General features: G+C 41.9%; 1 long non-coding RNA gene across 1 annotated transcript in view; it reads left to right on the forward strand.

Moving 5' to 3' along the window:
• Nucleotides 1-380: 380 nt before the first annotated feature.
• LOC146834550 (uncharacterized) overlaps nt 381-22,786 on the forward strand; it is a 140,378-nt gene continuing 117,972 nt past the window's right edge. Inside the window, exon 1 of the long non-coding RNA XR_014960306.1 lies at nt 381-968. This is a non-coding gene — a long non-coding RNA (uncharacterized LOC146834550). The remainder of the gene's footprint in view (nt 969-22,786) is intronic.

The raw sequence follows: 22,786 nt of genomic DNA on the forward strand, positions 1-22,786 counted from the left end.
TGGCGTGCGCGCCCACTTAACGCAGTTCTTTCCGTGTGCGCACGGTGCGCTTCGCGCACCGCGCGCCCACTTTACGCAGTTAGTGCCGTGGATGGGACATGTACGCTCGATGCGCTTCGCGCACCGTGCGCACGTGGTGGACATATTATGCGCTTCGTTGTGAAAGAAAAATATTTATATACAGTTTAAATTACATGTTATATGCCATGCAAAATTGGTGCCCTACGGGCACCATTTGCACACGGGGTGGGTGCAAATTACGAAAATGCTGAATGTCACCGAGGCCACGTAATTAACTTGGGACTGTTCATTTTATGCCTGCATGTAAGTGACATTCAGCATTTTCGTAATTTGCATTGTCTATGAGAGACTTTAAAAAACGAAGTGAAAAACGAAATGTACATTATGGCTGAAATGTGATGAAGCACACGCAAACATGGCAGCCAGTGAATCTGGTATTCAGACCTAGCAGTTTGTAAGTCCTTCGTTACTGGCTATGCCTCTGTGGTGCTCCAATTAAACCAACTTGGACATTATATAAATGAGGGTTGTGTTGTTTGCCATGAAAAAGCACTGAAGAAGGCTATGTGCCGAAATGCATTTGCTTATCTTTTATCTACTGTTCCGTGAGTGCTCCGCACCTGGTAGCTTTGATTTTGAAACGTGATTTCGCCCTCACGCTGGCGGAAGAAAGCACCCGTCCAGGAGTTCAGCAGTTTGGGTGACCTGGTAGCTGTGATTTATTTCTGCTTGAACCGCCGCTGTGAAGATATAAAGTTTTCCTATCGGCCAGGAGGCCGTCAATTATTGAATTGGAGGCATGGAGCCATACAGACTCCAACCTGTGGGTAACTTTGAATTTGACACAAAGGCAGGGCGAGGAACAGAGAGTTGACGAACATTTCCCTCGTGCTGTGAGACACCGAGGCCACGTAATTAACTTGGGACTGCTCATTTTATGCCTGCATGTAAGTGACATTCAGCATTTTCGTAATTTGCATTGTCTATGAGAGACTTTAAAAAACGAAGTGAAAAACGAAATGTACATTATGGCTGAAATGTGATGAAACACACACAAACATGGCAGCCAGTGAATCTGGTATTCAGACCTAGCAGTTTGTAAGTCCTTCGTTACTGGCTATGCCTCTGTGGTGCTCCAATTAAACCAACTTGGACATTATATAAATGAGGGTTGTGTTGTTTGCCATGAAAAAGCACTGAAGAAGGCTATGTGCCGAAATGCATTTGCTTATCTTTTATCTACTGTTCCGTGAGTGCTCCGCACCTGGTAGCTATGATATATATATATATATATATGACTTCAACTCCTCTTCTCGCACTCGTTTTCACCGCTGCAGATAGGAGCTCGGACCACAATTTGGTGCCTAGAATCTTATTTTATTGTCTGCTCCAAAGCACAGCCATTACGCGTTTCGAGCCCACAGGCCCTTGATCACTTGACGCTGATAACAGTCAATGCTGGGCTTTTAACCATTTTTTTCCACCTGATGTGTTTTTTTCTTTTTAAAGTGACAGGTGCTTAAGAGATCTAGTTATATCGCATTTGAAATGGCAATGGACATGGAAAAGTTACTTATGAGCTGGACACATATTTATAACCACAATATTATTTACAATAAATATTAAATATTGATAAAAATAAATAAATAAATATCTATTATAGTAAAATCTTCTGTAGCAATAAATATATAAATATATAAAACCACCATTGATTTCAATACAATAAATGATTTAAGAACTGCATAAAATATCGTGTAACAATTCTAGCATTAGATTATGATTTCATTTCTGACAAAGTGTCACCTTTATACAAAACAATGAATATTTTCTTAATGTTTCCCGAATAGGATACAATATGTACAAATATGGCTATGTCAATGAAACATAATGTTGGGTTAGTGTCATCTAATAGTACTTGTAATTTCTATGTCCAGATCTTGATTATCCAATTTTATTGTTTTGCGATATTACTAAATAAAATTACATGTATATATTATAGAGTGTATATTATTTTTGTATGTATGTAAACCGTACCACCTAATCTAAAACCCATAAATACAACTGTGATAAAAACAGAGAGGTAGTTGTTTTTTAAAAATTTCTTTGCACTAATATGGGATTACTTGTTTAAATTAATTTGAGACTCATTGATTATACTCATTATTTTATAGGCAAGTATAGAGATCCTCCGTTCCATTAAGGCCCACTGGTTGTTTGCTGTCTAATTCCAAAATGTACCTGGTTTCTAACTTTCTAAGGGCTTTTTCTCTGTTACCCCCTCTTTTGTTATGCGGTACGCAATCAATCAAGAAATATTTTAAGCCATTTGGGTCTCCATTGTGTGACTCTTCAAAGTGGCGTGCCACAGGGTAAGTTTGATCTTTATTTTTTATGGCTCTCATGTGCTGGAGTATCCTTTTGTGGCCCTGGAGAACCGTGCTCCCAACATATTGTAGGCCACATGGACACTCCAGCACATAGATCACATATTCCATTTTACATGTCAAATTTCTATGTATAGATATTTCTTTATCACTGAAAGGTGTTCTATATGAAGATTTATTTACTCCATATTGACATGCTTTGCATGACGTGCATTTGGAAAAACCTTTTCTTTGGTTTAACCAGGTAGTCTTTTTGCAGTCCCATGGGTCATTGTGGACCAATTCATCCCTCATTGAAAGCCCTTTACTGTATGTGATTGCTGGTTTGATTGGTAACGAATGGCCTATAATGGGATCACTCAATACAAGGGGCCAGTTTTTAGGTCTCGCCTAGCTATTGCGTAGCAATTGCTATGCGAGACTATAGTAAGGGGCTCCCAAAAGTGCTCCATAAAGAGGATTGCATGGCGAGCACGCGCACAATCACATGCATCGTGCCGCCATGCAATCCATTTGTTATCGTACTTCAAAGGATCCGCTCCCCCGCCTGGAATGCGCTCCCCCGCCCCCGCCAAGCGCGCGCGCCATGCTCCGCCGGGATTGTCTTGTTTTTCTTGTTCTCTCTCGCGTTCTTTCTGCCTCATGGTAAATATCAGTCGTGCTCCAAGTCTGGCCATCTAAGTTTTCCGCTTCTCTTCTGGTTTGCCTTTGCCATGTCGTTTTCTTGTCCCACTTGTGCTTGCTGGCCTCTGTCTCTTTGTAAGATACTCTGCCTGATGTTTTTTCTGCTCCTCTCTCTACTGGTCGGTATGATTGCATTGCTATCAGTCCTGTGTTCCTTTCACTCGTTATCTGTCTTTGGCTACGCTTTCATGTATCTGTCTCTGCATATGCCTCTCTAAAACTTACTGCTCTAAAACCATCTCTGCCTGACCACTCTCATTCTCTCCACATGCATGCCCTCTTTTCACTCTGTGCCCCTCATCATCACCTCTGTCTTTGGTATTCTCTGTCGGCAAACTCCTGCCTCTTACTCTTTTGTCTCTTTCCCTCTCTTTTGGGTTCTCCTCTTGCCACACTTCCTGCTTTCATCTCTGCTTTCTCCTTGTCTGTATGCCTTTTCGCTATCAGCCATGCTCCACGTCTGCCCTTTCCATATGTTTTCCTGTCTGTATTTTCCCTGTGCCTGTCTCCTTGATGCACTCCTGTCTTTGCCTGGCTGTCGACTATACCTCCTGTCTTTTGTCTCTTTGTATGACTCTCTCTGTCTGCTGCTCTTCCTGTCGCTAGTTTACTGTTATGTCTCTGACTGCCACTATCCATCTCTCACCTTGTCTCCCTTTTCATGTGTCTGCCTCTTTCCAAGTGGTCTCTGGCTCTTCCTGTCTATCGTCTCCCTTTCATACCCATTTGTCTCCATCCCTGGCTCGGTGCTCTTCCATTGTCTCTTTTCATGACTGTTGAGTGCCTGGCCTGAATTTCTCCTTAACTTGCTCTATTCACAATGCTTGTATTCCCCTAACTCATTTTATAAATGTGACTGTATCTTGCTCCTCTCGCTCCCTGCCCGGCTCGTCTCTTTCAATCTCTTTCCACCCCCCTCAAGCCATCCATGTCTTTTCGTGTGGCTGTTGGTGATCTGATGCCTGCCTCTCTCTGCTCCACTGTCTCATTCTCTGACTGCCTATTCTGGATGTCTGTCCTCTTCCTGCCCCCTCACCTCTTAGTCTCCTAGGGCTTGCTGTTAGTTTGCTGTACTCTTCTCCTCTCTCCCAGGGCTCCATGCGATTAGGTGTCTGACATCCCCTTCCTCATACTGTCTCTCCCCATATCTCCCCCTGTATTAACGTATCTTTCTACCCTTAGACTGTCCCACCTTTGATCTCCTGCTATACTTTTATTAGCAAATCCCCGTCTCGCACCCTTTTACCCTTCTTCCTCACCATGGTATCCCTGTTTTTTTTAACATCAATTTCAAACCCTCTTCTATTAATGTTGTGCGTCTCTGTTGTTTCACTAATCTCCTCCATCCACACCTCTATATCACTCTATGAACCTCTACTCAGATCTCGATCACTCCCTCAGATTACAACGAACCCTCTAGTTTTAAATTCCCTTCCCCGGACTCTACGTATGACGATTGTCATCCTTGGGCCCAGGGCTTTAAATGGGCTGGGTCCTGTTAGTACTCAGCACTGGCAGTTCCTTAAAACCAGGTTCTAAGACAATGTTGGTATTGGGCTCTCCATTTTCGCTCTCACCCTCAGCATGAACATATGTGACCTCAGTGAGGTGCCACCCTTCCCGGCCTTTGATAGAACTTTGAGGAGGCTGTTTTGTTATGTATGCAGTCACAGCCATGAGCTATCATCTTTGGGAGAAGCCTAGGGAGTTGTTAGAGCCTCTCTTTGTCACTTTTAGATTGTATGTGTGCACTGTGAGGGTTTCTGACATTGATAATGTGTTGCATTATGTTTTGTTGTGTGGGCATTTGGGTGAGCAGACGTTGTGTGTATCCTTGAAGGTAGATAGACACATCGTAAAGAGTGTTGGATGGATATTGAGTGGGTCTCTAGGTGGTGTGTTACGACTTCTTAATTACACCCCCATGGTACCACTCAGCGCAATATGATTCATCTCCACATAATTACACTCTACCCAATACTACATAAATACACCCCACGTAAAACCACTCTATGCCATCTAAGAACAATCCACATAAATACACTCCACACTATGCCACATAATTCCAATTAGCATAATTTCACTCAACGCCACACAATTCAACTCCGCACATTTCCATTCCACACCACACAATTTGACAAAAAAACACATAATTCAAATCAACAACACAATTACACAACACACCACAACCATCCAATCCACACCACATAATGACACATCATTTCACAAAATTCAGCAGCACACCACCCAATCAAACTCCACTACATACCACCCCACAACATAAAATAGCAATCCACATAATTACACTCCATAACACACAATCCCACTCCACATAACATAAGTACACTCAATATCACATAATTACTATGCTGCCTGTGTGCTGAGAGGAGACAGGGCACAGCCTTGCTCTGCAGGGAGGAGTTTACCAACCCGTGAAGAAGACCCCAGCTGGACAAAGGCAAGTGGAAGCCAAATGGGGCCGGGCAGCTCAGATGATCTCCTCCTCAGTTACATTTGATGACATGACTCCACTGCTAAAGAAACTCCGCTGACTAAGGGTGTATACAACATTTTTAGGTCTCGCCTGACCCAGTGCATGTGCTGGTCTGGCGAGACTTATTGAGAGGGCTCCAAAAAGTGCTACCAGGCCAGCCTAGAGCTACAGTGCATGTGCGCGGGCGCGCGCGACGCGCTTTACCGCGATTACTTTCACTTTCGCGGCCACACGGCCGCTGTGATGTTTGATGGTGACCACTTTGCTTAGCCAATAGGTCTCGCTTTTGGGACCTTATAAGTATTTAGTTATGCAACTGTTGCATGGCTAAACACTTATAAGGTCCCAAAGGCGAGACCTATTGGCTATGCCAATGCTTGTTCTTAATGATGTTGTTAATGACTTTTGCTTGTTTGCTATAGCCAATTATGAATCTAAATGTTTCCACACTTTTTATAGATTCTTGTTGAATATACATACTATTGGTAGTATTGGCACTTGTCTGTATTTTTAAAAGGCTTTCCCTGCTGACTTTGCTGCTTCTTTTAATAGCCATGGCTATTGTTTTCTTAGAATATACTCGCTCAAGAAATCTTTTAGTGCTTGCCACTTGAGCGATCTGTAGTTGTTCATCATTGCTGCTTATGCGTTTTAACCTAAGCATCTCACCGCATGGTATACTTTATATGAGATGTTGGGGGTGAGCGCTGGTAGCATGCAGTATGGCATTTCCAGCAGTTTTCTTACGGTGCAATTTTGTGGCAATTTCTCCATTTTTTATGTAAACCTGTACATCTAAGAATTCCACCACCTGACCACTTATATTGGCTGTAAATTCTAAGTTCAGGTTGTTGGAACTGAGATCTTTGATGAATCCTTCCGCCTCTGGCCGGGTCCCCTGCCAGATAATGAAAAGATCATCAATGTATCTTAACCAGACTCTGATATTAGTGTTGACTATATGTTCATGTTTCTCAAGAAGGACCAACTCCTCCCACCAGCCCATATATATATATATACCATGGGCGGGAAAGACGCTGGCAGGGACCTCTGCGATATGCTCAGGCTTACAGGAACCAACAGGAGTCCGGAATTAGTGCAGACATTAATTTATTCGGCATGAGAAATGTCCATTACATTCATCGGACATAGTGTCCGCCATGACGCGTTTCGCTCGCGTCCGCGAGCTTGATCACATGACGCGCTATGGGACAACCATAGTTAAATCAAAGCACATGCACAAATTTCTTTAGAAACAAAACTACTGTGTGCATAGAACTAAACAAAAGACTTCAAAACACATGGTAACTTGCCGCGAAAATACCGACAGTACAAATAGTTCAAGGAAGCGAAAAATAAGTATATATATACAAATCAGAAATGGATAATAATTACTGATTGAAACCATATGAAGTCAAATACTTATTTGCTGCTAACACATAAAATATTAAATATCGCAATTTAAATACAATTAATGTAATAGAAAGTCTCATCATAAATATACTGAAAACGACAGATTTGATCATAATTGAATTAGTATTCTCGCAAGATCCCATATCATTTAAAAACATAAAGTGTTTCTGAGTTACAGCGATGTTCCTGTTATAAGTGCAAAAATGCAAGTGCAAAATGTCGTAGTTGTTGTACATCCACTGCTTAGTCATTTGCAAGTGCAAATAATCAATAGAGCATAAGTATGATCACAATGAGTAATGACATATAGCAGTTAAACTGAAATATATAGCGAAAAACGTCTCTAAAAGGATAAGAAATGATATTCAGGAAAATTCCAATCGGAATTCTAAAACACTGTGCAAATAGGCATATAGAAACATCGACTTAATCTCATGTATCACAATGACACGAAATAGCAATTGCAGATAGCAGCAAAAAACAGGAGAATACTTATCACAGATAAAATTCATATATTAATATGGCAGTTAGTGTACTATATAGATTAGTGCAAAATAGCGCAAAACTTGGAAGATAAACAGTTCCAATCTAGATCTAATGTGCAAAAATAGTTATAATAGCAGCAATTCATAAGACGAACTGATGAAAAGGCTGTCAGGTCTATCTATCGGCATAGAGTACCAAGAAGTCAAGATAGTAATAAAGTGCAATGTGCCAAAAAAATAAAAGACTAATAGCTAAAGAATTAATTAAATGAGGCAGTTGGTAAAATTTGTTCAAGCCTGAACAAATTTGCGGAGATGAACACTTAGAACATAGCAGAAGTACTCAATAAAATGTGCAAAATTCCTAGGGTTCATAGATAGATAAAAGTGACACAAAAAGCACCAATTAGTTATTACCTCATGTCATAAAAAACTGAGACATAAATGACATATTTGAGTCACTGCTAACACAGAGAGGGACAAGGCGCAGATCCAACAAGGAGAACCAAGACAGAATATATTACAGAAAATTATATAAGTCCTCACTATTATTAAGACCGTTGGGCATCTTAGTGTCGAGGGACATGATAAAGTGAGTCTCCAATTGGCGGAGGGTTTTTTCACGATTACCTCCTCTCACAAAATTAGGGACAGCCCCTAAGACAGTGTATTCTAGATCCTTAAGTTTGTTGTCATGGACCATTTTAAACTGCCTCGCCACCGGATAATTGGGATCCGAATTAACGATAGCCCTGACATGTTGTAAAATGCGCTTATGTACAGGGAGCTTAGTGCTTCCGATGTACTCAAGACCACAAGTACAGTGCAATTTATAAATCGCAAAGTCTGTGCGACAGGTAAGATAGTCCCGAATGGGAACTTTTTTGTTATCAAATGCCGTAATGTAGTCAGTGCTATTGGTTGCAAAAGTACAGGCTTGACATGAATTACATTTGTAAAAGCCTTTTTTAGTCAACCAGGTTTTTTTGGGAGTGACTTCAGGTCATAGAGGGTGCCCTTCTGAAAGTAATCGCAGGAAGTTCTGGCAAAATAGACTCAAGTGTCATGTCGGTTAGTAAAATAGGCCACTGAGTATAAATCATCTTACGAATCTGTTTGTCTTGCTGACTGTATGTGGTGACAAATCTGATGTTAGTTAAATCTGTCTCACTGTTCAGTTGGGCAGAAGGTGTCACTTGTGCTTTTTTTACAATTAAAAGATCAACCCTAGGTAACAAATTAGCTTTAGTGAGTGCAGAGTTCAAGATTTTTCTAGAGTAACCTCGATTGAGGAAACGAGCAAAGGCTTCCGATTGACAGGTCTGACATTCTGATTCTTCACTACAAATACGGCGAATCCGAAGGAATTCGCCGTAAGGAACACTCCGAATAGTGTGGTGGGGATGGGCACTTTCCGCATGTAGAATGGAGTTCCCTGCGGTAGTTTTCCGGTGTAATCTAGTATGAAGTTTGCCGTTGCTAATGTAGAGAGACATGTCAAGAAATTCAACTTTGGCGTTGTCAATAGTTGCAGTAAATTTGAGATTCAGATCATTGACATTGATAGAGTCAACAAACTGTTGCGCACTCTGTCTGTCGCCCTTCCAAATCATACAAATATCATCGATATAACGCCAGAAGTACATCACATTATTAGTCCATGTGGCATGGTGATTGGACCTAAGGACATGTTCCTCCCACCAGCCCACATGTAAACATGAGTAGCTGGGGGAGAAACATGACCACATAGCCACACCTCTCAACTGCTGATACACCTCTGTACCAAACAAAAAGAAATTATTGCAAAGGCATAGTTCAATCATCTTTAGCAGCATTATATTGTGATCACACATACTAATATCCCTTTGCGAAAGGAAATGTTGCCCCGCTGCTAAGCCATCTGAATGATTGATACTAGTGTATAAGGATTCAATATCCATAACAACTAGTAAGTAATCTGACTGCCACAATATGCTCTTAATTTTGTTTAGAAAATCAGGGGTATCTTTGACAAATGAAGGAAGGGCAAAAACAAAGGGTTGAAGAAAATAGTCCACATACTTGGAAATCATTTCAAGTAGACTTTTTTGGGCCGATATTATAGGTCTCCCAGGGACAGGATCAGTTTTTTTATGGACCTTTGGCAAGAAATATAAGATAGGGATCACTGGAAAGTCCACTTTTAAGTAATTAAATTCATCCTTAGTTAAAAGGCCTTGTCGTTTCCATTGCAGTAGACTTTTTGTGATTGTTTCTTGAACTAGTCGCATCTCTTGTCGTGAAGATTTTCTATAACAAGTGATATCACTCAAATGGCGCATTGCTTCTGCAAGGTATTGATTTTTATGCCAGAGGACAACGTTACCACCTTTGTCCGACTTGTTAATTATGATGTCACATTTTTGCTTCAATTTATTCATTAAAGTAAAATATTGGGCCCTCTTGAAATTATAACTTCTTGTTTTGGAATTGACATAACGGTTTAGTTGTTTCAGCTCTTCAATTATTCTCTCACTGAAAATATCGATGGCATCTTTTTGCATGAGAGGTTGAAAAGTGGACGGAGGACGAAAAGGGCTAGGAGCTGGTTGCTTGGTAATAATGCCCATATTCAGCAATTGGTCAGAGTCGACATACTATCTCCATTTACAGACTCCGTATCAGAGAGGTGAAGGAACGTTTGGAGCATCGGGACATCATTGACTTGTAAGGTCTCAGCAGTCGCTTTATTAGCGGGTGTGGTTTTGGGTCCAGAGGATTTTTTATTCAGTTGATAAAATTTTCTGAGTTTGATTTTTCTGACAAATTTGTATAGATCGATTCTTGTGTGATTATAAGAGAAATTATTAGTTGGAGATATGAAAGTCGTAAGCTGAGAATTTGGATTTCTGCATTGGTTAGTTTTTCCTGGGACATGTTGATTACGGTTTGGTTTGGAATGCTTTTTGATTCCTCCATTTCTTTCCCCTGTACCCTCTGTTGAAACCTCTTGCGACATTTATTCCGCCTCTCCCTCCTCCTGCGATTGAGGCGTGTTCTAGTTGCCCTTGCTTCGAAGGAGGATTTCTCGGTCGCAAGGTTTGTCTCCGATCCTCTCTGATAAAATGTAACTCCTCCGCTGGTGTTATGGGATTGATGGTTATTGCCAAATTGGTTAATGAATTGAGACCATTGTCATCAGAATCACTATTCGAGGTAAGGGAATCGATATCTGAGTTCGTATTAGCTGATGGAACTACCCCGGAGTTATTGGGTTTGGTCGTAGATGTCTGAGTAGAGAGTGCTTGTCTCTTATAATTATCAAATTTTTTAGAGAACTTTGAAAATACGCCCAGTAGCATAGTCATTGAGGTCACGTGCAAATTTATATGCTTTGCAAGTCTTAATTGTTTTCTCATGTTTTTTAATACGAATGTCGATTTCAGCCCGACCTTTAGTGACAAGGTCTTTATCACTGATTGCATCCAGTAGCCTATTAATTCGTTCAATTTCCAAAATTATAGCTTCTCTGTCAATCTCTGCGTACTTAATCAGTATGTGGACCATATTCATTGAGGCCTGTAAGTTGTTATTGGCCCATTCCTTTAACATTGCCGGATTGGGGTTCTCAAAAGTCGGAGCAATAAGGACTCGCAATCCTCTAGGTACGCGGTTGACATCTCTATATTTCTCCAAACTTTTCTTCTCTCACCACTTAGTGAGTTCATTTCTAAGGAGCTTTTCTAATGATTTCAAGTGACCTCAAATCTTGATTATCAGACTCACTGTTCGTAGATGGTAAAGCCAAATTTACATTAGGTAGGTTCAAAAAGAGTGCCTCCGCGACTGCCTCCCTATCCCGAAGTGCGTCGTTGGTGGCCATAATTAGATATTCACTAATTGCCTGATTTGTTCTGCAAAAATCCGTAAACAAATAGTCCTGTATAAGTGTCCATAAAAACAGAGTGTTGAATCCCACACCCTACTTAATCAGACGAAAAACCACAGTAGTGAGAGCTCACTCTTACCGAATGGGTGACCGTTGATCCCACAAGTCCTCCGACTCCGTGTGAAACCCTACCACCAGTAGGTAGATATAGTTAGGACCTACTTTCCAAAGGAAAATCATTTTTGACTTGCTATACCTTTGGTGGCATTTGACCAATCTGCATGAAATTTTCCAAAATAAGTGTCAAAGTAGGTTCTGCGTGTCATGGAAAGTTTGGTGGTGATCAGTGCAGTGAAGACTGAGGAATAAGTGGAACTGTGAAATAAGGGTGATTTTGTAATGTTAATTTCAATAGGAACGTGTTGTCGAACCTACATCTAGGGGTGGGCGGAATTTGCGTAGTCGCACTATGCAAATTATTGCAAAAGTGTTAAAAATCTCAGCGAGCACGCAGAACTTTCGTGAAGATGCTGAATTGCTTGTCCCGCCCGCCCGTTCATGATGTGTTTTTGCGTGCTCACGGGGATTATTACCAACCAACCAGCTCCTAGCCCTTTTTGTCCTCCGTCCACTTTTCAACCTCTCATGCAAAAAGATGCCATCGCTAACTTGCCCATGCGGTCGCTAATGGGCACGGCCATCTTGTTTTTCACTTGTCCTGCCCGCTCGTGATGCCTATTTCCTGTTCTGGGTCGTGTATTGCGTGCTCCTGCCCGTTCGTGATGACTATTCCCTGTTCGGGAACGCGTAATACGTGTTAGCGATGCTTTGTGCATGCTCGTGGGGAAACGATCGTGCAAATTTGCCCTCGCAGTCGCAATGGGCGCAGCCATCTTGTTTTTCACTCTATTGCTATGGTTCTAGGCCTGCTTTTCTATTCTCCATCTATCTTTGCAATCCTTTGTTTCTGTACACTTTTTGAAAAAATCTTTTTTATTTATTATCTTTTTCCCTATCTTCCTGATTCTCTATTTTGACTTTTTTTCTACTTTTTGTGACTTTGTTTTACTAATTTTACACTATTTTTCTATAACCTGTTTTTTTCTTTTCTTTTACCTACTATCTGAATTCCTCCTTTTTCTTTTCCGCCCCCGAGTCCCAGAACCATGCCAAAGGGTGGGGACAAGTCAAAGGGCAAGGCTGCTCGCAACCGCAACTGCCTTCCCTGTGGAAGGCGGCTCCCAAAAGGTGTGCAAGAACGGGCCAAATTTGGTGAGGCGGAGGTGGCCGCACTTGTCTTTTTTTGTGCAGCGCCACCTCCCCTTAACCCTAGCAGCAGGCGGCAGGCCTGGGTCTGGGTACGGGCTCCGGGAGCGGCGGCATGGGTGGGGAAAGGTGTGCCGGGCAGTGTTTTGCTGCTCTGGTGTCCGGCGCACCAATAACCAGCTGACGCACCGGTGGTCTGATATCCTGGACCGGGAGCAGGACCTGCTAGGAGTGGAGGTCCCGTGGCTTGGTGAGTAGCTATTTAATGTTACTACTTTGTGTTCTTCTGCTCTGTGTTATATATTGCGAATATATATTTTTTACGACCAGCAAGAATGCTTCTGCTTACATTGCACGTAAATTACGTTTTTAAAATCTTCTGTGATTGTTATGACACAGGTGCTCGGCTCTACTAATCTTACTTGTTTGCAACTTTGCGCTCGCTTGGCCTGATTATGTATGAGTTTACTTTAGAGAACTTAAGTCAGGTAATGCTAGAGATATTCTAGTCCTTCCTTGGTCCTCCTGCCACTAACAAGAGATAGTGGTGGATTGATAGGTTTAGCTACTTATTAGTATTAGTTAGTAATTTTTAAGAGGTCTGCGTGACGCATCCTCTCTCACGTCACGTGCTGCTGAGTGCTGCTTGCGCCAGTCCTTGGTTGAACCTTTTGTAGTTTGTTTAGTGAGTGTTAATAGGCTTATCATCACTAGCAGAACATCAGCAGCAACCAACCAACAATTTGGTGTATGCAAAAATGTATGCATGTGTCCTCCAGCTATGCATTTTTTAGGACTAAAATAAATGGAAATGCAGACTTAGTGAACAATTGGCCAGTATGGAATAGATGGGCTAGGTCAGGTGGTACTTAGGCTTACTAGACGGTCCGTGAATTTCACAATACTACTAGTCGATCACATTAGAAAGGTCAATTTTATTGCAATTTTTGGAGCGTATTTTAAAATATTTTGTTTCACCCCAAACATACATTTTTGTCTCTTTCTTTATTAAATCTTACATGATCAGCAGCACCCAGGGGCAAGAAGACAGGGTCTGAGTCGGCGGAACCAGAACAACATGGCTCCCAGGGAAAGGACCACTCCTCTACCGAGGGCTCTGCTGCTGGCCCCAGTAAGTCCTCCAGTGGTTAATATTAATAATTATATTTCCCTAACTTTTCCTGCACTCTATTTTTTCTGAACTATTATTTTGGTTTCCTAATTCTATTTTTTACAAATTCTTCTTTGATCTAGACTATCTGTTTCTAAATTCTTGCTTTCCATGCCTCTAACTGCCTCTGCTATGACTCTCTGTACTACTACTACTATTAGTCTGTCTGTAGCTAAGCTTGCCCAGTTGGCCCCTCTTTATTTAAAAGGTTTTAAATAAAACTCAGATTCACCAATAGCTCTAGCCATTGAGTCCAGTCCTTTGGATTGTCCTTTTCTACTACTTCTAGTCTTCTTAATTTTGAGGCTTTTCGACAATTCTCAAAATGCCCAACCAGATTTGACTATTTTTGATAGGATAGGACATACTACTTACTTTTGTAGGGATTCTGCACATACAGAACTTTGCACAAGAAAATAGGATGTTGGTGATGGGAGGTTGGGCCTTCCTCACACCTCAATCAGAATCCCCTGACCGACTAGTTATAGTGTCTCATTAGCTCTCCGAACCCCCACAAGATACCCAATGAGTAGACAACCCAGAACATAACACTCCCGACCTCTCAGTCGCGGAAGCAATGCACACCCTTTCGCTCGCTCACTCACTCGTGTAAGTCCACACCAAATACCACTGAGTCTATGTAAGTTCAAAAGGTTTATTTTCAACTGAAAAGCTCTGTATGTTATTCAATAATGCAGCACCAACAGCAAAATGCATGAGATTAAAATAAACCTTGTTACACTTAGTTACACTTACAACTACAAGTCCATAGAAGACAAAAGGCGAAATCATGATAATTGAACAGTGGTGGAAGAACCACCCTCCCCTTAGTAGGAATATAGTTTATATAAAATTATAAATGAAGATCTCTGAGCGAATTCTGGGGACCCCTCACCTTAGAAGAACCTAGTACTGTTTACATCATAAGCTCTGCAAAGCTCTGGTTCGTAGAAGGAAATCTTCCGTCTGTTATGAGAGAAATGGTGCGCATTAGTATATTTCAAGCATTTCTCACTCGTGCCAAAAAGTGTAGCATTTTTATGGATAAGCAATATGGACTAACACCAGAACTCCATAACAAAGTGGCTTGTTTTTTGACCTTGTACGCAGCGCTCAGACAGTAGCAGTATGAGCTCATGTGGGCTCAAAGGCGTCTTACACAACAAGCTGCGGGGTAACGTGCGCAAAAATAAAAGACACAAAGCTAAAATGGATGTATGGCTCGGGCTAACTTAGCAAAGACTAGAATGACCCTAGAGACCATAGATATAACACTACTAGTGTCTACTCTACTACCTGATTTGTACTAGAGATGTATGTTGTATATGTATGTATTCACTTTTTTTTCAATCTTGCTGGTGAAAAATAGGGGGAGGTGCATATGGCATCTAAAAAATGTGTAATGTTTTTTCTAGGCGTACTACCGACCACCAGTACCGGGGCCAGCGGCAAAGGCGACGCGGCCGCTGAGGGTGCAGGAGGAGGTGTGGCAGTCGCAGGAGGAGCTGCAGCGGGTGATCCAGTGGGGGGAGTGTACTGTTGAGTAATCAATGGCCTCTTCTATCTGACTTCAACACAGCTGTGAAGGTTTTGTGGGGAAGACTAAAAGTCAGATCAGATGACCTTGATGGATGGGTTGAACGAAAAGGTAAAGAAGGGTGAAAGGAGGAAAGAAGGGCGAGATTTAATATTCATGACTGGCAGAGAATGATACGTTGGATGCATGAATGCGTAGGTGGCTGATAGGAATCAAATGCATGGGTGGTTGAATGCCTGAAACTCCCACAAATGTTAGAGGCCGAGGAAGTGGGAGGATAGATACATACCACAAATGTTATGTACTGTGCTTGCTAGTGCTACTGTGCCACTATGTGTAGAATTAATTTGTCTTACTGCTTTGCTAAGAGTATATTTTACAATAGTCTTGTTTTTTCTTCTTGATATATCTACTCCTTCCAAAGGGAAACCAGACAGGAAGGAGCTGGCAACCAAGGCCCGGCGCCGGAAGCTGGAGGCCATACAAACGGAATACCGGCGACTGGTTGTTCTGGCGGAGGAGGAGGCGGCAGCAGCTGCAGCCTCCTCCGAAACCCAAGGCCCCAGCCACCCCCCTCTAGTGTTACGGCGCCACTATCTGGCAGCCGCCCACCGCCGCACTTCATTTAATAGCACTTCTGCCCCTCCTGTGGATGCAATTGCCGTGCAATGAAGCACCGCATGGACCGCCTAGAGGAGGGTATTCATGTCCTGGAGAGGCGAGCCCGCCGATGAACAGACCCTCTAGATTGCCCTTTTTTATTGCTTATTTTGGTGGGTGGGAATCGGGCGTTGGGGTTTTCACTTTATTTGGACAATTGGACATTTAATTTGTTTGACTTTTGTGTTCTGGACAATGGACATTGTTTGGGGTTAGGGAGAGGGGTGGGTCAGGTGTTGTTGTGGGATTCTTTACATAGTTTATTTTTGTTAGGGGATTAAATTATATATTTATACTTTACATACAATGTTGTTAATGTTTTGTGGGTGGGGTTACAGTTGTACGTCACACTATTTCCATGATGCTGCAGGGCCACAGCCAGTGTTTGATTTAAATAATTGGCTGACTTTGTAATACACAAACAGATTGATGCCGTAGCCCTCACTGAGTGACTTGTCCTACTACTACTGTCAGTCTCTCCTCCTAGTCTATGCATTCTGCAACTGGACTCAAGGGGTGTGTGAACTAATGAAAATGTTTCCATTATTAATTATGCCTCCCCAAACTTCTTATCTTACCTGTGCTTGATGTTTAACTTAGGCACAGCGATGTCTGCATGGTGATGATGATGATGGTTTGGTTTGTTTCCCAACATGCCCTGGTTGTGGTGGTAGTAGTAGACACTGGCAGTAGCATTTGCAAAAAAAGAAAATGAGACAGTCAGTCGCCTGAGAGAGACTGTGGGAGGAGTAGTAGAATGAAGTACAGTACAGAAATTACTGCCAAACAATAATATGGCAAAATAAAATTAAACATAATGGTGTCGGGGATAGCCTAGTACAACAACTTAAAAACTGTAGTTGTGTCGAGTCACTCGACTAGGCCTACACACTCCACACAAACGTAACCTTTAGTGCTGTGTAGGGGGATGACAAATCCAATCAATGCGGGCAATTAATGATGATGGATTAGGTTCCTTTGAATATACTGATCATGGGTGGGCAAGCAGAAGAAAATCCTCGCCCTGCCTTGAAATTGAATTAGTGTTGCTTTCACCACATCCGCCCCAGCAAGCGTGTGGTCAATTATTGATGTACATTTAATTTAGTCACACCTCAATAAATCATATAGCCCTGAGGAAGAGGGTTAGGGTTTGATGAATGGTTGGGAAGGGGGGTTTTGGGAAAGGTTTGACAAAGAAAAACAGTATGCATGGACAAACAACAAAACACAATCTTGGCAGACGACCATATCCATAAATCTGTTAAGAGAAAAAAAGGAAATGCATGCATGATAATGATAACTTGATGGTTAATGAGAAGTAGTACTTACTAACTACTACTAGACAATTAGACAGTACAGGGCAGCAGTATATTATGCAATTTGCCTTGCCTGTCTGCCCTCAGAGAGACCCAAATTACATACAGTTTCTGTTCTGTTATACCGGGTGTACTTTTAAAGATAGCAAAGAAAATTCAAAAATAGCTGTAGGGATGAATTATTATAAGCAGAGAGCAAACATAATAATAACAACAACACACAGTGGTAATGATTTAAGACAAAAAATGAATCAAATTATTTAAAAGATGATGAAAGTTGATACTGTTACTGTATGTTATCCTGGTCAAAATGGGGAGTTGCATCTCGGCATTCCTCTTGGTCCTGTGGTAAATAATTTAATTACCGGGACTTAATTTGATACAGAAACATAATAAAATAGCTCAGTAAATAAGAGGCAGAATCCGTGGTATTAGAGGTTCGGAATGGGCTTTATTCCAATGGTCGATTATAATCGGTTGCTCCAGGTTCCATCACCACGAAGGTTCAGGAAGTGAAGTACATACTTTATTGACAATCAATTACTTTTATACAATAAGCATTACAGTGAAGCAAATACAAGAGGCGTAACAATTGATAGTGGAGATAATATATTCATACGTGGCGAAGATAGGCGTAACTGGGTGTGTCTAAAGAACGTCATCAGATGTGATGTCATAAGAGGGTGGTTACATGAAAGAATTTCGCAATGTCAGCAGAAATACTTGGCAGAAGTGCGCGCGCAGCAGCATGACGTGTGATTGACGTGCAGCTAGGGGGTGAAGGGGACTTGACATTTAGCTCTACATGTGGCGACAAATGTCTGGAGGGTCAAGTCAACCTAATCCCAAATCATATCTAACATCCTATGTTTAAAGAACTATGTTATCCAAAAGAGAGGCCTTCTTGGAGTAGAATCTTATTCTATACTGACTATACTGACTGTTAGTGCGTGTACAAGCGTCTAAGTGTCTACACTAGATGCGAGGGCAGGAATCTTCCATGGTAACAGGGCTATGAATTACTTGCATAAAGACAGAGAAGCCGGGCCTTTGCTCAGTAGCTGGCAGAATGTTTACTTAAGCTACTAGACAGGAATGCATTGGGCAGGGAGCGGAGCAGATAATTTTCGAAGGTGAAATACAGTTCTTGGCAGGCAGCAAGCTGATGTCAGACATCGAGAGCCGCGCAGAGGATGAGACAAAGTTCATGGTCACAGATGCAGGCTCGGACTGGAGTTTCAGAGACAGAAAGCAAGAAAAGCTTGATGACAGAATCAGAGCCTACTTGCCTGGACTGTAAAATGGCATAAGTGAACCATATAAAGGCGGTGGCCTTTCGTACTTAGGAATGGAATATCCGGCCCATTCATGGCGGATCAACAGAGGACATGTTAACGGTGGACGCACATGTATTTGCGTCTTCATAACTGGAACTGGAGGAAACATACATGTACTTGTAACATGCACATAGAACCGTTGGGGTCCAAGATAGGGGACATAACTGACCAGAAAAATCCATATTTCCACATTCCCTCCTTGTCCCCTACTTGCCCGTCAAGAGATATCAATCTTCATTAATCCATTGATCTGTTCATATAGCATCATTTGTTCTTCTTTCTTCTTCCGGGATCTTGAATGAAAATCTTGATGTGGAATGCACGATGTGGCACACAGACCACAAATCGCTGGTCCACATTGCAGGCATAAGCAGCAACTGGATAGTATGAGAAAGCCAATACCTAGGAAGGATAGAACTCTCCATCCCCAGGCTGATAACACGCTCCAAAACCAACCGGACCAAGTCCAGGTGCCTGGATTCTGGTGTATCTGGCTTACAATCTTATGAAGGTGCGTTATAGCTTTATATACAGATGGCGAATTTTCTGGTATGAAAATGCAACAGCTTGATCCGATGACCCTACAAGCTCCGCCCCTATCGGCCAGGATGACGTCAAGGACAAGACGATTTTGAAGCACAACAATCCGCATAGCAGACTGCTCTTCTGTTAAATTGCCTAAGGCGGAAATAGTTTCGTTCACTACTGCTTCAAGGGTTCTAGTCAATCTACGTATCAGCTTACTATTAGTAACGGTACCTATATAGGGAAAGAGACCTTTATTGAAATCTGTGTATTTTTCCCATGCTGTTTCAGTGTAGTCGACTATTGGGAGATCTCTCCTTTCTCTATTGTGTACTAAATGAGTATTTCTGTGATAATCAGGAGGGGCTAGAAAAACAGGTGGCAAAAGGAATCCAATGTAGCAAGTACCATCCCAATCTAGAGGCAAACGTACATATGCCGTCTGACCACATATAAAATAGGAATGGCGGGAAGCTCTAAATGTAGACTTGCCTTGATCACTGAACTCTATTACAGTGGTGCATCTACTATGGCCCATATGTATGGAACCATTCTTTCTTACACATAATTCACCTTTTACTGGAAATACTGACATGGCGGGCAAACTTGGATTAGCTTCGGATTCGACATTCAAGATCAGGAGATTAAGCGTAAAATTACCTAATCCATATACTTCATTTTCTAGATCAGTTCCTGTTCCTTTGGGAAGTCCCTCCTTGTTGGGGTGGCAGACTTTAAGTAAAACTAAGTTCAGATTTCCCCATACCCCATTGTCTTGATAAACTGCAGAGTTCGAATCTTGGGAATTAATTAAACTAAACCATGCTCCACAGGAGCCGTTGTGTGTGAACGGGTATGGAAAAAGAGGTAGAATTCTTTTATAGTTCTGATAGGGAGGGAGTCGGCCACATATCCAACAATTTGTAGCATTGCTAACCTGATGGGAATGATGTAACATACTAATAAAAGTGTTATTGCGCAGCGCAAATCTGTATGACAATTCATGCGGAGGTAATTCGCTAAAAGAATGTTCAGCAGTAATATTATAAACATGTCTAGAAATAGGATAACATATGTGCAACAATATACTTGCAGTAATTATTAAAAGACTAAGGAAAAATGAAATTAATAACGTCACTGTACAATGACTACGCAGTGATTTACAGTACGCCTGTCGTTTCAGCATTTTTCGGGTGTATTCTCTATTCAGGTCCAAGGGATACATGTCAGAGACAATTCAACCGCTTCACCTCGGAGAGGACTTAAACAATCAAATTGCTTGACTGATTGGACCTGAGCTTTAGTTTATAATGTTCGGCATTACTTTTTTCAACAAAAGGAAGTTTTGAGTCAATGGGTGAAGACACACAAGGTGTAGTTTTTATATCTGATCGTAGTCCATAAAATTTCTTGATATGACTTGAATGAATCCAGCCTTTCCTGCCTTCGATCTTCACGGCTGTCCTCGTCGTTAATAACACGAGCTGAGGCGACCTCCACCTAGGATCCAGCTGAGTCTTTCGATCAAAATTCCTCACGAAAACGAGATCCCCCGGAATTACGTCATGGGGTTTCACTTCAGTGTTGTTAGGAAAAGCTGCAGGTACCTGTGAACGACAAGATTGTAGTGCAGACATCAAGGAAGCCAAATAATCTGTCAGCATATTACAGTCAATATCAGTTATTTTACGTGGTATAGGCGTCCCCCACATATTTGGTGGTCTACCAAAGATCACCTCATACGGGGATAGCCCTGTTCGAGAGTGTGCTACCATTCTCATGTAAAAGAGTGCAACTGGTAATGCTACTACCCAGTCGACACCTTTCTCCCTGCATATTTTGGACAGTCTGATTTTTAAAGTTTGATTATGTCGTTCCACGAGACCTGCTGCCTCGGGGTGTCGGACACAATGAAACTTCCACTGATATCCTAGCAAAAGTGAAACGTGTTTCATTAATTCGGATGAGAACGGCTGGCCGTTATCTGAGTAGACAGCACGTGGTAAACCGTATCGTGGGAAGAATTCTCGAACTAACTGTTTGGCAGTAGTTGGGGCAGTGTAATCTGAAACCGGGTATGCCTCTGTCCAACGGGAAAGAGCACAAACAACTACGAGAACATATTTGAATCCTCGACATCGTTCCATCTGGATATAATCCATCTGGAGGACTTCAAAAGGGTGATCAGGAGGCTGAAATCCACCCTGCTCTACGGGAATGCTTTTTCCTGGGTTGAACTGACAACATATCATACAGGTACGAACTTTTTGTTTCGCTGCTGCTCGTAAATGCTTGTTGAACCAAATATGTTGAATGCTGTCTAGCATAGCTTTCTCTCCTAGATGCGCTGGACTATGGACAGTGTTAATAATGACTTGGACCATTGAATCAGGAAGGAACCACACAGATTTTTCCTTCGTCATCCATCCTTGATCCGTTTGGATCCCTCCTAATTCAGTCCATTTCCTTATTTCGTCTGGAGTAGCATGTGTCTGTATGTCAATTACATCAAGAGCGGGATCCTTAACCATCATGCAATGTGTTGGTGTCTGGACTATTGTCTTTGTCATGTCGGATGTTTGAGTTTGAGCAGTCTGTTTAGCTGTTCTGTCAGCTAGATCATTGCCTTGAGAAATGATATCAGTAATTTTCGTATGAGCTTTACATTTCATAATCGATATTGCAATGGGCAAATGTATTGCATATAATAAGGCATGAATGAGGGGTCCGTGCTGAATGTGGGCACCGTGAGAAGTTAAATAACCTCTCTCTCGCCACAGCACGCCGAAGTCATGTACAACTCCGAATGCATAACGTGAATCAGTGTATATGTTGACTTTTTTATTTGTGGCTTGAATACAGGCTTGTGTCAGAGCGACGAGCTCTGCTGCTTGAGCGGACAAGGTATTTATACACTTGGTTTCAATAATTTCAGTGTCTGTTGTGACTGCGTAAGCGGCCACTAACTCTCCTGTACTTGTTCTCATACATGAACCATCTACATACAACATCAGGTCTGGATCTGACAATGGAACATCTGTCAAGTCTTGTCTGGGTTTCGTCGTGATTGTAATAACATCAATACAATCATGAGCTAATGGGTCTGTTCCATTTACAGGTAAAAGTGTGGCAGGATTCAATGTGTTACAACGTCTGATTTCTATATGTGGCTGAAACAATGTTAGTTCATACCCTGTAAGTCGTGCTATAGTCAAGTGTTGTGTTTGCGTTCGATTCACAAGAACCTCTACTGCGTGTGGTACTTGTACTGTCAATGGATGTCCTAACACTATGGCATCGCTTTGTCTGATTGCTAAAGCTGTCGCTGCCACTGATTTCAGGCACGCAGGCAGAGCCTGAGCTACGGGATCTAATGTACTAGAAAAATAAGCACACGGTTTGTGTGATCCTGCTTGTTCCTGTGTGAGTACTGACAAGGCAGTACCTTCTCGTTCTGTAACAAAGAGTGTAAAATGTTTTCTGTAACATGGTGTTGCTAAAACAGGTGCTTGACATAAAGCTTTCTTTAGGCTTTCAAAAGCTAGTGTGTGTTCCTGAGTCCAAGGGAGAACAGTCGATGTGGCTGCCTCCTGTGTTGTTAGTTGAATGAGTGGTTTTGCTA

The sequence above is a fragment of the Triturus cristatus genome, chromosome 4_2 (assembly GCF_964204655.1).
Source record: "Triturus cristatus chromosome 4_2, aTriCri1.1, whole genome shotgun sequence".
Classification (NCBI taxonomy): domain Eukaryota; kingdom Metazoa; phylum Chordata; class Amphibia; order Caudata; family Salamandridae; genus Triturus; species Triturus cristatus.